Source organism: Petaurus breviceps, unplaced genomic scaffold (assembly GCF_028583685.1).
Source record: "Petaurus breviceps papuanus isolate PSGF00001 unplaced genomic scaffold, PetGlider_PUasm1.0 90667, whole genome shotgun sequence".
NCBI classification, from domain to species: Eukaryota; Metazoa; Chordata; class Mammalia; order Diprotodontia; family Petauridae; genus Petaurus; species Petaurus breviceps.
In genome coordinates, this window is record NW_027187302.1 from 5,617,139 (window position 1) to 5,634,158 (window position 17,020).

The 17,020-nt window shown below is 40.0% G+C and overlaps 1 pseudogene; it reads left to right on the top strand.

Moving 5' to 3' along the window:
- Positions 1-4,932: 4,932 nt before the first annotated feature.
- Positions 4,933-5,828, top strand: LOC138143871 (acyl-protein thioesterase 2 pseudogene; annotated as a pseudogene).
- The last annotated feature ends 11,192 nt before the right edge of the window (positions 5,829-17,020 follow it).

Below are 17,020 nucleotides of genomic sequence, written 5' to 3' on the forward strand. Positions count from 1 at the left end.
GAAGATCTGAGAGGAAGCTAGGGGATGAATGAGATGACAATCAGCTGTAGAAGATAGGAGTGATGGAATTAAGCACCCAGGTTGAAGCATTGGCCTCATTAAGAAGAGCCATTCTTTAGTTAGAGATTGGGGCAAAGAAAGAGATTAAGGGTGTTTTTGAGGAGTTTGAGATGAAGAGATTGGGAAAAGTGGGAGCTCACACTGAATTGCCTCAGTTATTTCAGGAATGTAAGAGATAAACTGTGGAGTGGGGTGAGGAAGGCTTGAAGAAGGAAGAGAAGGTGTGGGATAGTTTTGTGGGGAGTAAAATAGGGAATCAGTTAAGTAGGAACAAAAAGACTGTCTTGTTACAGTGAAGACCCAGTAGAAGTTGGATAATGTGAGTTTCTAATATACACAGTCAGCACAGTAGTAAGGATTTCTCTAGCTTTTAGTGACCAATTGAGTAGAAATGGAGGGGGTAGATGAGGAGTGTCATCGAGAGAAGAGATGTGGCAAGAGATGTATAGTAATATGACAAGGGGGCATGGAATTCAAGGAAAGATGACAGTGTAGATTTGAAATAGCTAATTATTGCATTGAGATTGGAGAGAAAGAAATGTTAAATCAGAACAGGGATAATGGCCTGGGAAAATACAAAGTGGTGGAGAAACTGGTGGGAGAATTGAGGGCAAAGAATATATTTAGGAAAGGTGAAAATAGTGTGATAAATAATCGTTTTACTTAAAAAGCTCCACATGGCTTCAGTGACTTAAGGAAAGATTTTATTTATTGTTCTCTTACCAGATACCACAAGATCCTGGTGACCCATAAGGAGACACATCCTTTCAGACAATTACAAAGCCTTTTATGACTTATCCTGATTCTCATTTCCCTTCCCTGTATTCCATTGGCCAAGCTTTTCAGGGTCCACAGCCTATCTGAGAACCTAAAACTTGCCCTCTACATGGGTCTCCTCCACCCATTCATATACCTCTCATTTCCACATTTCAATTTCCTCCCCCTTTCATCCTCATTCTCTTTATACTTTATTTAGTAAAGAAATGTCAAGCCATAAATACTTTTAGTCTTATCCCAGGATGTCTGCATCACTCAAATTTTATGATCTCCATAGCATGAGAAAGGAATTTTCTCAGTTGCTAAGAGATTGACAAAAGTGTGAGTTAAGATTCAACCCAGGATATCCATAAAAAGAGTCCCATTATCTAAGACAGCATCTGGCTTAATGGGCCTCATCCTTAGTGAACTTCACCTGGCCTGGCAGTTTTTTACACAGGAAAAAGGCCTTCTCAGAGATCAAAAGAGAGTGTCTGCTCTCCACCTCTGGGCTACAGCACTCACTGCTTTCTACTACAGTCAGTTCATCTCTTACATTAGACATAAAAAATTATGTTTCATATGATTTCTGTGGAAAAAAAATTCAATCATTCCTTATAATAGGGAGAGGTAGAATGATAATATATATTCAAATAAGAGAATGCCAGATTTACTATTTAGGGGAGAGAAGCAAGTGTTGAGAAGTAGTAACTGACCATCCCTATGACCTGGTATAGGATCTGGAAACCCCCTAGAACCCTCCTTGAATCTTCCCACTTGAACTGGCATTTTCCTGAGGCTATAAGCCTTTCATTATTGCTTTGCCCAATTCTCAGTTACCCTTAACCTAGCCCAGCCCTCCATTGTCAGTTGTCTCTAGATCACCTGCAGCTACTTTTCAGCCTGGATCCTATCTAAACCCCATTCTTTTGGTTTCTGGCTCTCCACCCCTAGTCTACTAGAGTCTTTCTAGACTACTGCCCACTGCCATCAAGATCCTCCCTAGACCCCTCCTCCAATCACCCCAGACTACTTGTTCAGCCCTAGATCCCTCCCATAGTCTTTCTGTATATAAGATCCATCTTTCTTCCATGAAAGTGCTCAGAGTCAATCTGGCCAGCTTGCATTACTGATGCAAATTCTTAGATTCCTTAAGGGTCTAGCTTATGGTGGATTTTTAGAATCCTATCCGCCTTCTATTGGTGTTCTAATAAACCTTGTCTTTGGCTGAAAGAAAGCTGGGATTGAATTCATTCAGGCAGGATGTATGTGTTGCTATTTTGGGATCCCAGCACCCCTAAACCTTAACACCTATGTGTGGTTAAAGTGTAAGCATAAGAATATATAAGAATAAGTAGGTTATGGGATTTAAGGAGGATGAGGAATTGGTAGGTCGGGGAGTTTGAGAGAATATCTATGTGATTGTTAAAGTCACATATAATAAGAGCAGAGGGAAAGCAGGAGGATGGTGAGTCGGGGGCTGAATTCCTTGAGAAAGGAATGAAAATGACAGAGCGGTCAGTGTACTACAGCTACCATAATTTGGATTGGGTGGAAGATTTTGAGAGAGTGGACTTCAAAGGAGAAAATGTAGAAGAAAGAAAGACAGAGAGGAGAAAGACAGACAGAGAGACAGATACAAACAGAGAGGAGAAAGAGAAGAGAAAAACAGATAGACACACACAGAGGAGAGAGACAGACAAACAGAGAGAAAACAGTGGGGAACAAGAAATATTATGACTCTCCCTCCAGAAACAGTTTGTTGGGGGAAGTGTAAAGCCAATCACAAGCAGCTCTCCTGAGGACCGCTACTGTGAATAACTTTAGGAATCTAACCACATAGTATAGCGATCTCTCTATTTATTCAGCAATAAACTAAAGCAAAACATTTAAGAAACTTAAGCACAACATTCACAACAACCTAACATAACAACTTATCACTAAGGTGGCCACATAGTCTTAGACAAAACATATCATTCAGTAAGTCACAATCTCCTCAATGAACATAGAGTACCCAAGTAAAATCTTTTTTCATCTTGACTCCAGGATGGCTTCCAATCATCCTTAAGCCAATTATCCTTAAGGGGTGGTAGAAAGTACAAAGTCCATCCACCCTAGGTCACAGTAAGTCACAATGTCATTAATCAATACAGAGTACCCAAGTAAAGTTCTCTTTCTTCTTGACTTGAGACTGACTTCCAAACCCCATGACTCCTCCTCCAGTCTCCCAGCTCTTGCCTGGATTCATAGGTAGGCAGCTCTCTGCTCCTGTGAGTTGCAACTCACAGGGACTGCTCCACTCCAAGCTCTTCACAGTTTGTGTTTCTAGGAAAACAAAGCTCAACAGGGCTGCAATCATATTTATGCACAGTACCAGTGCTATCATCTCAATTCACTTTCTGTCTGAGAAATCAACACAAATCAACAGAGTGCTTCTGTCTGACAAAGTAACACTAACAAAAATCAACAGACAGAACAACAAACAGAGTGCTGGAACCACAAGCATTCTCTCTCTTAGTTCTGCTTGGTCCCAGCTGTTGCTTGAGCTTTTATCTACTCTGTTCCTTCCTGCTCTTCTCCTTCATGTTCTGCCCTTCCTGTTCCACTCTTTTGGCAAATTCCTCCCACCATGGACTCCATGCAATGACATTAGGCCCAATAAGGGCAGGGAAGGTCTCCAAACTCCCTTAGGTCTATTAAGGGCAACATAATATATACCGTTTTCAACAAAGACTTGACACAATCAAAGGCTAGGCTCAAAGGCACTTGAATAGCTGAAACAAGCAACAAAGTAGTGAAGTGCCCATCAGAAATTATACACCAAAGCCCCCTAAACCTGCTAGAAGGGGCCCCTACCAGGGTCCCTGGAAAACACTTAATAAGCCATAATAGTGAGGGAACGTTTCACATGTGTGAAGAGAAACATACCCCAGATACAAGTCTGTTCTTGTTAGGTACCCAAGACTTTACTAGAAATGGTAACCCCCCTTGGAACTACATTTTGTTGTTAGCAACATATTACACTATAAAAACGCATCTTTCAGGAGACTCGATGTTGTCTTGCTTATTAGGGAGGCAGTCACCAGCTGGTTAATAAACACTCCTATCAATTGTAATTGGCACTGCTGTCTTGTATTTCTCGGATGTGCACTATGGTACTACTTTGCTTGCCATTACAGGGAGGTATGTAGGAGAAGGTATGCCCACCCAGTGCTGGGGAGAAAAGCTCAGGATGCACTGTCACTGGAGGGGAGAGAGATCTCCATGAGGACTAAGGTCTTTTTCACTTAGAGTCTATGAGTCTATATTCTGGTAGCACAACAAAGTCTGCTGGTCACAAGGTACCAAAGGCATAGAAAGTTAGATTGAAAGAAAAGAATACTAGAAAGGCAGTGAGGGGCCAGGTTATGAGGGGATTTAAAACCCAGAGGATTTTATGTTTGATCCTGGAGGTAATGAGGAGCCACTAGAATTTGCTGCATATGGGAGTGTGTGTGAAATGGTCAGGCCTTCACTTTAGGAATTATCACTTGGCAGTTAAGTGGAGGATAGACATGAGTAAGGAAAGATGGAAGCAGAGGGACCAATAAGAAGTTCTAAGATATTTATTCCTCAGTGCATTTGATCTTTGCAGAGAGAATATAATTTCCTTGAGGGAAGCAATAGTAACAAAGATATTTACATGGCTGTTTAAAATTTACAAAATGCTTTGCATTCATTATCTCAGGCATAACAAGACTCTCCTGGCTCACTTGACTCTAGCAGGTTGGGTTCTCAGAGCAGGTCACCTTCATCTCCCCCTCAAAGTGTTAAGGGGTCTTCTAATGCTATCTGCTTAAACTCAAATGTGATCTATTCTCCACAATATTGTTATCTATGATAAATGTCCTAATATCTTTTAGTTCACTGATATCACTTTGACATTATTGATTACCAATAATTAAAGCCAACTCAAAGTATCTCCAAAGAAATGTGAGATGTGGTCTCATATTCCAAGCAGAAGTCCCGGCGGGGGCTGCACAAGGGGGAGGGGCTTTGGTGGGGAGTGGGGGTGGGGAGCTCTGTGAGTATCAGAGCCAGAGAAAGAGGCCCCAGCGTTGGCATCCCTGTTGGTGTATGTACGGTAACAATATGTCTGTCCCCTGTTCCCCAACGCTGCTACTGTTTCAGGAGCTGAGCGGGAGACAGCAGCGGTTATTTTTTACATGGGCTTGGAGACTCAGGGCACAGCTGGACTGATACCCTTTCCTCCATCCGCCTCCCCGATGTCAAGTACATCTGTCCCCATGTGCCTCCGATCCTGGTCACACTGAACATGAAGATGGTGATGCCTTCCTGGTTTTACCTGATGGGCCTGAGTCCTGATTGCCCGGGAAGATGAAGCTGGCATCAAGAAAGCAGCCAAGAGCATCAAACCCCTGATTGAGCACAAGGTGAAGAATGGGATTCCAGCCAATCGAATCATCTTGGGGGGCTTCTCCCAAGGTGGAGCCCTGTCCCTCTACACAGCTCTCACCCGCCCTCATCCCCTGGCTGGCATCGTGGCTCTCAGCTGCTGGCTCCCCCTGCATCAGACCTTACCTCAGGCAGCCAATGGCACAGCCTGGGACATGGCCATCCTGCAGTGCCACGGGTAACTGGACCCCATGGTGCCCGTATGCTTTGGAGCCCTCACCTCACAGAAACTCAAGTCTGTTGTCCCTCCAGCCAAGGTTCAGTTTAAGACCTATCTGGATGTCATGCACAGCTCCTGTCCTCAGGAGATGGCAGCTGTGAAGGAATTCATTGAGAAGCTGCTGCCCCCTCGTCTAAAGGGACCCACCCAATCCCCTTCCTGGGGGGGAGGGGGCAAAGGAAATTCCCACCATTCCCACCCCCATATCAGTTTAGTTGCCTTATTATCCTTTCTGCCTCCACAACATCTTTTGCATCTATCTGGTGATCTCCACTCATGCAGTTACTATCTTAGGTTCTTATCACCTTATACCCAGACTACTGTGATAACCTCCTAATTGGTTTCTCTGCCCCAAGTATTTTTCCTCTTCAAATGATCCTCCTTATAGCTGCCACACTGATACTCCACATCGCTGCTTTGATCAAATAGCTTCAGTGGTCCCCTGTTGTCTCTAGAATAAAACAAAAACTTCTCTGTTTAGCATTTAAAGCTCTTCATAGTCTTTGTTTCAGACTATTTTTTTCCAGACATTCTAGCCAAATTGGTCTAATTGCTGTTCTCTGTTATGATAGGACTAGCATTTCCCTGACACATCTTCTTTCCTTACACCAGTGACATGGGGAAGCTTTACCTAAAAGAAGGCAAAGCTGCCCCCTTGCCTCAGTGGCCCTGTCTTCCCTGATGCTGCTTCTGAGTCATCTAAGGGCATAAAAGATCCCAGCCACACAGAGTAAAGTTGGTGTATTTTTGAAGTCCATGTGAGTGTCCTTACTTTGTCCTGCTGACCCCATGTTCCCTGACATGCTTCCATGTGAAGACAAAAGGAGGGGGAGGTGGTACAAGGAGAACCCGTGTCACCATATTCTTTCTGTGTTAAGACAAAGTCAACTTCCTTTTGCTAAATATTCAGTGACTTGGCTAGGGAGATCTCTAACCTTGTCCCAAAATTTACCCCACCTAGACCATCTTATTTAGGTGGAGTTGTTGCCCCACTGGACTAGAAAAATCTTACTTTGAGATTCTAGTCTGGGTGAAATCCAGTCCATCATATATTAGTTAGACAGGTCTGAGTAGAGGCATGCCCCCTTTTGTTTAGATTGCCATAAACAGGTATAGTCTGGGTAGACATGTGTCGGTTTGTCCAAGACTGAGAGATCAGAGTCCCCCAGCCCCTCATTAGAATAAGCCAACTCTCATTATAATATTCATTCTTCTCATTGTTAACCAATCAGAGTTGACTGCTACCCTCAGGAACACCTACTCTTCCAAGGGCATAAAAGTATTGAGTGAGTTCCATGAAGGGTCTTTGCCATTCAAGAGTGCCAGTGACCCCTTTTATTAATTATCCACTAGCATAATTAATGAAATGATCAATTACCCAGGAACTATGTCTCTCAAACTTTTTATGTGACACTTCAAAACTCAGTTCAAGTTTCACCTCCCATATGAAACCTTTTTCTTATCATTTTTTAATCTTCCAAACTATTGACATTCTTCTCTCCATTTACTTTCTATATGTTTTTGTATTTTATCTGCATACATGCTGTCTCCGTGCAGTAGAATATGAGCTCCCTGAGGGTAAGAAATGCTTTAGTTTTGTCATTGTATCTTTTTGCTTATAGTTGTTGTTTGACATTAAATTAAGATTAAGAGCTAAGAATCAGCAACTGAAGTACACTTTACTCTATTCCCCAGACCCCCCAATATGCTCAATATGCCATTAAGGTCAACAGGCAGCCTTCAAAAACTGAGTTATTATTATTATTCTATAAATGTTAATTAAATATATTTTGTTACATTAGAATAATAATTACAATAGTGAGGGGGCATCCACCTCGGTATTTCTGAAGGGAAAACAGGATGGTAATGATAGCAACAAAAATAATAGCTGACATTTATATAGCTTTATGATTTATGAAGCACACCATCCCTTTTTTCATTGGATCCCCGCAAAAACCCTGTGCAGAAATATTCCATTGTAAAGAAGTCACTTTGATTTATTGATTAGGAACAAATGAACATGGTCTTTGAGGATACAGAGCAATATAGTTGAATTTTAGAAACAAAATATTGCTAGATAAGAATCTGGGATCAACCCTTCATGCCCTAAGAGATTAAGTGGAAAAAAAATGCTTGGGCTTGCTAGTCTGAGAGCCGCCTTTGTATGAAGCACAAAGGACTGAGCTCCTAACTAATGGCTCTTCTACCCAGAAGGGCTAAGGTGGAGGTCAGGAAAATTCCACAACTGGGCAGAGAACTAGACTAAGAGATGGGAGTTGTACCTCCACCATATTCCAACTGTATGACCATAGCAGAGCCTGTACTAGCAATTCTGATGCCCAAGGTGATGAGTGCAAAGCACATACTTAAAGAGACCAATCGTCTGAGTAGGGGTGGGTGGTACAGAAAGGTGCCAGGACATAAGTCAGGGCTGAGGGGAATAGCAGAATAGAGCAAGACTGGGCAAAGGAGAAGTCAGCTGTTAATTTCCCATTAAAAATTTAATTTAGGGGTGGCGAGGTGGCACAGTGAGTAAGAGTGCCAGCCCCATAGTCGGGAGGACCGGGATTCGTTCCAGCCTTAGATACTTAACACTCACACACACACACACACACACACACACACAAACTGGCCCTGTAACCTTGAGCAAGTTACTTAACCCCAACTGCTTAAAAAAAATTCTTTTAATATTAATTTTCTTATTTTTACAACTAGTATTTATTTTATCTCCCTTCTACTCCCCTACCCCATCTGAACAATAATAAAGATAAAAACTCATTAACATATGCATAGTACAGTAAAACAAATTCATACATTGGTCATGTCCAAAAATGTAATAATGATAACCAACATTTATATAGTGCTTACTATGGGCTAGGAGCTGTGCTAAGTGCTGCTATAATTATTCACATTTTACAAATGAGATAACTGAGGTTAAATGACCTGCCCAGAGTCACAGAGAGAAAAAGTATATCAGACTGGATTTGAACTCAGGTCTTCCTGACTCCAGGCCCGGTACTTCATCCATTGTGCCTCCTAGTTGCCTTATTCTTCATTTTTAAATTTCTGGCAGGAGATGAGTAGCATGCTTCACCTTTGACCCTCTGGAATTCTTATTTGTCGTTGCTCTAATTAGAGTTCTAAAGTCTTTCAAGTTTGTTTTCCTTTATAATATTGTTGTCATTGTATAAGTTGTTCTCCTGGTTCTGCTCATTTCACTCTCTTTCTGTTCATGGAGATCCCAATTTACTCAGAAACTGTCCATTTCATCATTTCTTATGGTGCAATAATCATGATGTTATAATATGCATAGACCATATTTTTTTAGCCATTTTCCCATAGGCAGACAGTCCTCAATTTCTAGGGTTGTTTTTGTTGTTCTTTTCTTGCTACTATGAAAAAGCTGCCATAAATATTTTTGTACAAATGGGTCCTTTCCCTTGTTCTTTGACCTCTTTGGATATAGGTATAGTGCTGGTTTCATTGTGTCAAAGGGTATGAACAGTTTAATGATTTTATTTTTTCCAAATTGCTTTCCAGAATGACTGGATCAAATCACAGCAAAGGAATTTAATGAAATGATATAATAAGAAAAGTAACAATAACATACTTCCCCCATTAACCTGTAGTACTCACCCATAAATCAATCTCTGTCTCCTCTTTTCTCTTCTGCTTTTTCCTCTATCTACACACATGTAGGGAGCAAACTGGAAACTCTTCTCTCTACACACATGTAGGGAATACAGTTAAAAGACACACATGTTGGGAAATGTACATGGAAGACTTTAAATGCCAGAAACAGGTATATATGTGGAGAACACATCTCATGCTTTTGACAACACAAGTCTGGTGATGTCTTTTAGTGGCATCATCACACTACCCCAGGTAACACTGGTCAAATAGTCTCTGTTGGGTGGGTCTGCTCCCCACTGGCCTTGTAGTCTGCCCTAGATGCTTCTCCATTGATTTCTACAGTCGTGCTGCTATACTGGATGCTGCCAGATGCTCCCCTGATGGACCTAGAAGAAGAGTTTCCATTGGACACCATTCTGTTGGACATATAGTCTCTGTGGATACCACTTGGCTGTCATTCGTTGCCATTATTTCCAGTTTCTGACTCAGCTAAAATAGCCGTCTAGAGTGGTGCCAAGGCCATTTCCAGCTTTTAGAGAAAAGACAATTCCACTCCCCTCCCCAAAACAGATAAAACAAAACAAAACAAACCCTTGCCCTAGAATCAGCAGAAGGTCTATCCTGTATTGTACCCTCAGAGCCTTGGCTATGACTGAGTCTTTCAGTCCCTTAACAGAATATCCTCAGTCACTGGGGCTTAAACTCCAGAACAAATAACAATATCTTCCTTGCTTTTTTTATAGGCTCCTCTTCCTGGTATAGGATGGTTCAGATGACTCCTGGCTCAGATGTCTTTGTTAGAGACCTTACCCTAGCTTATAGTGTAAATTTTCATCTCAGACAGTTAGGCTATAGATCAGTTACTCGTTATTTGTCTAATAGTTACTATATCTCTGTGTGGGTTGTGATCCCCTAGTTTTTAAACACTGTCTCTTCTGCTGTCCCATGAGATGAGTGGGTTTAAAAAAGGGTAAGTAGAGGCAAGTTAAGCCTAAGGGACAAAGAACTTGTCTCTACACCATGTGCAGTTGCATTCTTGACCTCATCACATGCAGATGTTGCTAAAATAAGTTGGAAAGGGACTATGAATCAGGAGAAAAGAACTAGAAAAGGATCTTATAACTCATATCACTTAAGATCATCAAGATATTGTTAAAAAGAGTCACCTTATAGCGAGTAAATAACTGATTTCCCCCCTATGATCCACAAGCTATCCTAAAACCTTTGACCATATAATTTCAATTAAGTATTGTAGCAGCAAGCACCCTAGCATACCCAGGCTGGCTACTAGCACAGGTTCCTAGATCTGCTTTTCTAAAGAAAAGCAACTCAAAATGGATTAACAACCCTGCTTTAATCAAACATATGTCATTTACGTAGTTCAGGGGAAAAAGGTCAGCACCCCAAACTTCAGAGAATACAAACAGAGATTACAAGCAGACAACAAATACAGACAGAGAAACATCACCAGACAGGCTTCCAGATGTCTGACCATTACATCCATACCTAGTCAGTTACCAGAGTGGGAAGCTCTACCAACATCTGGGTTTCAAAACTGTGGGGCTCAATAGCTGCCCAGAGTCTCCTCTGGTCAAATCACAAAACTCTTCTCAAAGTGAGCCCCAAAGCAAAACCTCACATCAGGGTATATATAGCCTTCTCATGGGTCAGGGACCATCACACCCCTCTTGACCCACTGCCCAATAACACAGCATCAAGGTTTGGGCATTCCTGAAAAACAAGCATCCTGCCACAGGCTCCATGTGACCACATTCAGCCTATTAGGGAGCAGAGTATATTATTAAGTCAGGGAAGTATATTATTAAGTCAGATTCCCATTCCCATAAGAAGTATTAAGTGAATTAATGAATAAAACATTATTAACCCTGACCATGTGCCAGGCTCTTTGCTAAGTACTGGATTCACAAATACAAAAGAGAAGCAGTCTTTGCCCTCAAGAAGCTTACATTAAGCAAAGGAGCAAATGGAGTTTTCCTTAAAATGGTAAGTGGTATCTACCTACAACCATCAGCAAGTATTATGTGTAATGGGGATATGCTGGAAGCATTTCCAATAAGATGGGGGGGGGTGAAACAAGGATCTCCACTATTACCCTTATTGTTCAGTTTGGTACTAGTAATGTTAGCTGTAGTAATAAGAGAAGAAAAAAATTGAAGGAATTAGAATTGGCAAAGAAGAGACTAAGTTATCACAGATGATATGATGATATACTTAGAGAATCCTAGAGAATCAAATAAAAAACTACTTGAAATAATAAATAATTTTAGCAAAGTTGAGTGATATAAAATAAATTCATATAAATTCTCAGCATTCCTATATATTTCTAATGAAGCCCAACAGGAAGAAATAGAAAAAGAAATTCCACTTAAAGTTACTGCAGACATTACAAATATTTGAGAATCTACCTACCAAAACAAACCTGGGAACTATATGAACATGATTACAAAACATTTTTCACACCAATAAAGTCAGATCTAAATGATTGGAAAAACATCAGTTACTCATGGGTAGGCTGAGCTAATATAATAAAAATGACAATTTCACCTAAATTAATTTACCTATTTAGTGCCATACCAATCAAACTACCAAAAATTATTTTATAGAGCTAGAAAAAATAATAACAAAATTAATCTGGAAGAACAAAATGTCCAGAATATCAAGGGAATTAATGAAAAGAAATGCTAGGGAAGGTGGCCTAACCATACCAGATTTTAAACTGTATTATAAAGCAGCAGTCATCACTACTTGGTACTGGCTAAGAAATGGAGCGGTGAATCAATGGAATAGATTAGGTTCACAAGGCAAAGTAGTCCATGACTATAGTAATCTACTGTTTGATAAACTCAAAGACTCCAGCTTCTGCCATAAGAACTTACTATATAACAAAAACTCCTGGGAAAATTAGAAAATAGTATGACAGAAACTGGGCATAGACCAACATCTTGCACCATATACCAAAATAAAGTCAAAATGGGTTCACAATTTAAATATAAAGACTGATAATTATATGCAACGTGGGAGAACAAGGAATAGTTTACCTGTCAGAGTTATGGAGAAGGGAAGAATTTATGACCAAACAAGAGATAGAGAGAATTATAAAATGCAAAATGGACAAATTTGATTACATTAAATTGAAAAGTTTTTGTACAAACAAAGCCAATGCAACCAAGATTAGGAGAGAAGCAGAAAATTAGGAAAGAATTTTTATAACCAGTGTCTCTGGTAAAGGCCTCATTTCTAAAACACACAGAAAACTAAGTCAAATCTATGAGAACACAAGTCATTCCCCAGTTGATAAATGGTCAAGGGATATGAGCAAGAAGTTTTCAGAAGAAGAAATTAAAGATATCTATAATCATATGAAAAAATGCTCGAAATCACTTTTGGTTAGAGAAATGCAAATCAAAACAACCCTTAGGTACCACATCTCACCAGTCAGATTGACTAACATGACAAAACAGGAAAATTATAAATGCTGGAGAAGATGTGGGAAAATTGGAACACTAATGCATTGTTGGTGGAGTTGTGAACTGATCCAACCATTCTGGAGAGCAATGGGGAACTATGTCCAAAGGGCTATAAAAATGTGTATACCCTTTGACCTAACAATACCACTTCTAGGACTGTATCCCAAAGAGATCATACAAATGGGAAAAGGACCCACATGTACAAAAGTATTTATAGCAGCTCTTTTTGTGATATCAAAGAACTGGAAATCAAGGGGATCCCAAATCAAGTCCTTCAATTGGGGAATGGCTAAACAAGTTGTGGTATATGAATGTAATGGAATACTATTGTGCCATAACAAATGAGGAGCAAACAGACTTCATAATAACCTGGAGAGACTTATATAAAATGATGCTGAGTGAGGGGAGCTGAACCAGGAGAACATTGTATACAATTACAGATATATCGTATCTGTCATGACTGATTTAGATAGACTGGGCTCTTCTCAGCAAGAGACAATTCCAAAAGACTCATCCACACTTAGGCTATCCACATCCAGAGAAAGAATTACGGAGTCTGAATGCAGATTGAAGAAAACTACTTGCTCTCTCTTTTTTGTTGTGTTTCTTCTTTCTTGTTGTTCATTACATTGTTTATAATTCTTCTTTACAATTTGACTAACGTTTAATGTGAAGGTATATGTAGAACCTATATCTGCCTTGGTGGGGAGGAGGTAGAAAAGAGAGGGGGAAAAAATCTGGAACTCAAAAACTTATGGATCTGAATGTTGTAAACTAAAAGTAAATAAATTTAAAAGAAAAAAAAAGGCACATTCAAATGAGGGGGCATAGCACAGAAAGGGGAGTGGTGGCCAGGGAAAGAGGGAATCTATAGGGATAGTAAGTGAAGATATAAGGCAACTGAATGATGTGCCCTTTCCAGAAGCAATGATAATATTGATTTGATTGCCATTATGAGAGAAAGATGTGGAAAAGGTGTTGCGGTGAGGAGGGTACCTCAGGAGGAAAATGGCACAGTAGGATATCTGAGGCCTCCTGAATTCAATGAAGTCTCCTCAATCAGCATGGCCCCAGGGCTGCAGCTGGAGGTCCCGCTGTCAGATTGCTTTTGCAGGAGTGGTAGTCCTGGGCAGCATGGCGGGAAGATGGTATCATTGAATGTCCAAAGTCATCCTGATAGAGTAAGATCTGTAACATAGAATGACCCCACAGCAGGGGTTAGAGATTCCACGAGTCTGGGCAAAATTTGTCTAATAGGACAACTTTTAATACTAGCAATTAATATTATTTGTGGCCCCTAATTCTTTGAATTTCTTCTTCTCCATCTCTCAACTATATAGTCAGCTATTGTATACACACACACATATACACACAGAGCAGCCATATCACTGGACACAGAGTAGATGCTATTGTCACCTACATATATTCTTTGTGTCAAACCTTACACTTTTATGAAGAGTATTACTTCAATTCTGTCCCAAGATCTTGGGGTTGGTGATTCTGATCTGACATTAAATATTCAGTTTTTATTTAGTTGTTTTAAACTCTTTGTGACCTCACTTGATGTTTTCTTAGCAAAGATACTGGAGTGGTTTGCATTTCCTTCAACTCATTTTATATAGATGAAGAACTGAGGCAAACATGGTTAAGTGACTTACCTAGGGTCACACAGCTAGTAAGTTGTCTGAGGCTGGATTTGAAGTCATGAAGATATATCTTCCTGACTCTAGACCCTGCATTCTATCCACTGCACCTCTTAGTTGTCCCAATTATTCAATAAGGCCCACAAATAGGATTAGAGAAAGGATGTGTGATTTTGTTAGTGTGAGGAACTCTTGTTTTTGGAAATTCCCTAAAGAGTACAACCCATTTATGATTTCACAGATAAATCCCAGGGAGATGCCTGAAGCACATGGAGATTACATGACTGGCTCAGAATCACACAACTAACAAATGCCAGAAGCAGAATTTGAACCCAGGTCTTCCTGACTCCGATATCAGGGTAATTCACAATGTCATGCTGTTTATAAGGCTTTTAAATACTCTTTTTAAACTTAGACTATGACATTTTTAAAAGTTCCCAGCCAGAGGGTCAGATTCTATTTCAATAATAACCAGCCTCTTTTTTCTATTCTATAGTCATCATCCAAGTCTAGTCACCTCTAACCTATATAATTATTAGAGCCTCCTCACTGGCCTACCAGCCTCCAGTCTCTCCCTTCAAGTCATTATGCACATGGCTGGCAAAATAATCTTTTTTGAGCGGTTTGAACTATGACATTTAACTACTTAAAAGCCTTCAGTAACTTTATTATCTGTAGAATAAAACACAAACCTCCCAATCTGACGTCTATGGCTCTCCTGCTAGGTAAATTCATCTTGTCTTTTCAGATTTTGTATTTTTTACATACTCTACATTCCAGAAAAGAGGAGCTACTATTTTATCTGCAGAACTTGTAATTAATTCTCCCATTGTTATGGGTTTTAGGGGTTAATTTCCGAGGTTGGAAAACGTATCAGTCTCCCTCATTTCCCAAAATTTAGTAGCAAAAGCTCTTAAATGGATAATAGCATGGTAAACCTTACATATGCCTCAAAAAGGCAAAACAGAACCCTATATACATCTGATATATTCAAGTAGAATTTATTGATAGTATTTAGCATGACTGACCAAATTCCAAGATGATAGAGTCATGTGGAAGCATCACTGCTTCTGACATATCTCCTAGATCTATAACAAGTCTTCATGGTTTTGCATCCTTTGTAGAGGGCATAAAGTTTTGTTTTGGTTTATATGGAGAAATGTCCTAATTCCTCACATAGTTAATGAGTATAGTCTCATTTTTGATATGGTCTTGACAATTTGGAGCATTCTAATTCTTCAGAGTATAGGTGGCTAAACTCATGGACAATCTTTTAGAGCTCACAATTGTTGACAGGCAAGATAAGATGCCAAAAATACTAATGATATACTTCAAGGAAAACTATCAACTTTTAGGGTGATAGCTTTAGAATTAGGAGGAATCTTAAAGGTCATTAAATTCACTCCCCCCATCCCATTTTACAGATGAGGAAACTGAGATCCTGAAATTTTAAATGACTGACCTAAGGTCAATAAGCATCAAGTGTTAGCACTGGGATTTAAACCTCGGCACTTCTGAGTCTAAGTCATATGCCTTTCTTACTGTGCTACCCTGCCTCCCTTAGAATACAAACAGAAAGGGTCATAATATAGTACATTTGGTATCAAAATTTCTCCTACTGAGTAAGGAAATCTCCCACCATAAGAATTGCATTGGTAGTTTTAGCATCTGATAAAAAAAAAAAAGATAAATGATTCAAATCCTACATAGGACCTTAGCCCATCATGCAGGTTTGCCTCTATCAACAGAAATTTATGTATCACTGGGACCTCAAATTGTATGGTGGTTCATAGCAATCACATAGGGAGGTGGCTAAGAATAATCCATGCATTCACCCAAGAGCAGCCAAGTGATGCAGCGGATAGAGTGCTTAGCCTAGAGTCAGGAACACTCATCTTCCTGAGTTAAAATCTGGATTCAGATATTTACTAGCTGTGTGACCCTGGGCAAGTCACTTAACCCTGATTGCCTCAATTTCCCCATCTGTAAAATGAGCTGGAGAAAGAAATGGCAAATCACTCCAGTATCTTTACCAAGAAAACCCCAAATGGGGTCACAAGGAGTTAGACATGACTGAAAAATGACTGAGCAACAGCAAATGCATTCATCCAAGCTGTTGCTCATACCATTCGCTCTCTTCTCATCTCTTATTTTCAGAATTTTCATCTTCCTCTCAATCTTGTTATGAGTGTTGCCTACTTTGTAAAAAATCTGTGCTTGTTCAAGTTTTTAATGCTCTGTACCTTCTCAAATATTCCTGGAGAACTTTGGTCTCTCTTTTGCCTCCTTACTCCCTACTTCCAGCATATCAATCAATCAATCAACAAATATTTATTAATCACTTACTATATGCTAAGCACAAAAAGAGGCTAAAGAAAGTTTCTGCTCTCAAGCTGCTTCCTGTGTAACAAGGGAGACAGCATGCAAATAAATATATACAAAAGAGCTATATACAGGATAAAGAGGAAATAATTAAGAGAGGGAAGGCACTAGCGTTAAGAGGGGTTGGGAAAACCTTCTTGTAAAATCTGATATTTTAGTCAGGTCTTAAAAGAAGCCAGGGTTGGCTAGGTGGCACAGTGAATGGAGCACCAGCCCTGGAGTCAGGAGGACCTGGGTTCTGGTCTGGCCTCAGACACTTAACACAAAAAACTAGCTGTATGACCTTGGGCAAGTCACTCAACTCCAATTGCCTTCCAAAAAGCAAAGAAGAAGAAGAAGAAGAAGAAGAAGAAGAAGAAGAAGAAGAAGAAGAAGAAGAAGAA